We start from the raw sequence: 2,956 nt of genomic DNA, 5'->3' as shown, positions 1-2,956 counted from the left end.
ACTTCAGTCAAGGAGATCCGCAATTTCCACGGACTTGCCGGATACTACCGGAGGTTCATTGAGAATTTCTCAAAGATTGCCAAGCCCATGACAGAGTTGTTGAAGAAGGAATCCAAGTATATTTGGACTGAGGAATGTGAAACCAGTTTTGAAGAGCTGAAGAAACGTCTTGTTACAGCCCTAGTGCTGATATTGCCGAACATTCGGAAGGATTTCCAGTTTTACTGTGACGCTTATCGTCAAGGACTCGGAGGAGTGCTCATGCAAGAAGGTAAATTTGTAGCCTATGCATCCAGACAGCTCAGACCTCAAGAGTTGAATTATGCCACACATGACTTGGAACTAGCAGCCGTAGTGCACGCTCTCAAGACCTGGAGACATTTCCTGATCGGAAATAGTTGTGATGTTTACACTGATCACAAGAGCCTGAAATATATCTTCACGCAGAAGGAGTTGAACCTCAGACAGAGGCAATGGCTAGAGTTGATCAAGGACTATGACATGAGATTGCATTATCACCCAGGCTAGGCAAATGTTGTAGCCGATGCGTTGAGCCGCAAGAGTTATGTGAACACGCTCACAGCTGGAGGATTACCCCAGGAGTTAGTCGATGACCTCCGAGAGCTCAAATTGGAAATAATTCCAAGAGGATTTGTTGCCACTCTAGAAATTCAGTCTACTTTGACAGAAAAGATCCGTGAAGCACAGAAATCAGACAAGGAGATAGCTGAGATTAAGCAGAAAATGGAGGACGGGAAGGCTAAAGGTTTTCGTGAGGATGAACACGGAACTTTATGGTTAGAGGATCGCAGCTATGTGCCCAATGATCCCGAACTCAGGAAGTTGATACTTTAGGAGGCCCATGATTCCCCGTACTCGATACATCCCGACAACACCAAGATGTATCTGGATCTCAAAGAAAGTTTCTGGTGAACAGGATTGAAGAAAGACATTGCCGAGCGTAGCTATATGTGATGTTTGTCAGCGAGTAAAAGCCGAGCATCAGAAGCCAACAGGTTTGCTCCAACCTCTGCCGATACCCGAGTGGAAATGGGAAAAGCTTCGTATGGACTTCATCACAGGATTACCTCGGACCCGTTCTGGCTATGATTCTATTTGGGTTGTGGTCGATCGTTTGACCAAGGTAGCTCACTTCATTCCGGTGAAGACTACTTACACGAGTGCCAAGCTGGCCAAGATATATATGACGAGGATCGTATGTCTGCACGGAGTACCGAAGAGCATTGTGTCTGATAGAGGGACTCAGTTCACCTCGAAATTTTGGCACCAACTGCATGAAACCTTGGGAACGAGATTGGAGTTCAGTACAACTTTTCACCCGCAGACAAATGGACAGACCGAGAGAGTCAATCAGATTCTGGAGGACATGTTGAGAGCTTGCGCACTAGACTACGGGTCTAGTTGGGATGACAATTTACCTTATGCCGAGTTCTCATACAACAACAGCTACCAGACCAGTCTGAAGATGTGGGATGGAGTTGGAGACCGACAACTTTTTGGTCCCGACCTTATCCGAGATTCTGAAGAGAAGGTCAAGCTAATTCGTGACCGACTCAAGATAGCTCAGTCCAGGCAGAAGAGTTATGCTGACAGAAAACACAAGGAAGTAACGTACGAAGTGGGAGACCGAGCATATCTTCGGGTGTCTCCACTTCGCTGAATCAAGATATTTGGTGTGAAAGGAAAATCAGCACCTCGTTTCATTGGCCCCTACAAAATTCTTGAACGTAGAGGCGAAGTTGCATACAAACTGGAACTGCCGGAAGGATTGTCCGGAGTTCATGATGTCTTCCATGTTTCCCAGTTGAAGAAATGCCACGCTGAGATGGCCGATGTTCCGATGAGAGATACAGTGCCCCTAGAGGCCATACAGCTTGACAGTGATCTGACGTATGAGGAGAAACCCGTCAGGATTCTCGAGACTGCAAACAGAGTGACCCGTAGCAAGATCATCAAGTTCTGCAAGGTGTTGTGGAGCCACCACACCGAGGAAGAAGCCACCTGGGAACGAGAAGAGGATCTTCGTCGAGACCACCCGCACCTGTTTTCTAGCCAACCCGAATCTCGAGGGCGAGATTCATCTTAAGGTGGGTAGGTTTGTAACATCCCAATTTTCCTAATTGGGAATGTTTTACATTGTAGCTAAGCATCTATGCATGTTGATTGAAATAAATTTAGCACGTGAATTTCTTCGTCTTTCGATTTGCATTTCCATTTTTTTCCTCGCACGGGAAATGCCTGGAGAAATACTCTCTTGCACGCAAGAGAGAGAGCGGAGGAAAATGACCCTCCAAAGTGCGAGCAAATTTCTGAAATATTTGAGCCAAGAAACCCAAAGAATATTTGCAAAAATAATACCCTATATAATACCCTATATTAATATTTTGATATATAATACCCTATATTAATATTTTGATTTATTTCCTTTTTATTAGCTTTTATTTTTCTGTTTCGGAAAAGGCTTAAAATTAGGAATTTTTTTTCTTTAGAAGCCGCCGCCTCAAGCGCTATATAGGCCCTGGACCGAATCCCCTGTACCCGGGATCCCGAATCCCTTATATCCAGGCCGACCGCCCCTTCCCTCCCCTCCTCCCTCTCTCTGCCGAGTGGACCCCACCGCCCGAGCCTCTCCCTCCCGCGGCCAACCTTCTCCTTCCTCTCCTTCCAAAGCTGCTGACCATGCCCGAGACCGAGCTGAACCGGGATCCTCCCCGATTCCTCTCTCTCTCCCCTTCCTTCCTACTCCCCCTCATGGCCTATATATACTGCCACTCCCGCCGCAGCCCCGTTCCCATCGCCGAGCCGCCGCCCGAAGCCCCTGCCACCGCCCGCCGGAGCAGCGAACTGCTGCACTTCGGGAGCCCCTGGAGCGCCACCCCCGTCAGCCGCCCCTCTCCCCCCCCCCGAGCGCCGCCCCTCGGAGGAGGATCACCAC

Source organism: Hordeum vulgare, chromosome 3H, assembly GCF_904849725.1.
Source record: "Hordeum vulgare subsp. vulgare chromosome 3H, MorexV3_pseudomolecules_assembly, whole genome shotgun sequence".
Taxonomy (NCBI): domain Eukaryota; kingdom Viridiplantae; phylum Streptophyta; class Magnoliopsida; order Poales; family Poaceae; genus Hordeum; species Hordeum vulgare.
This window is presented reverse-complemented; position numbering follows the sequence as displayed.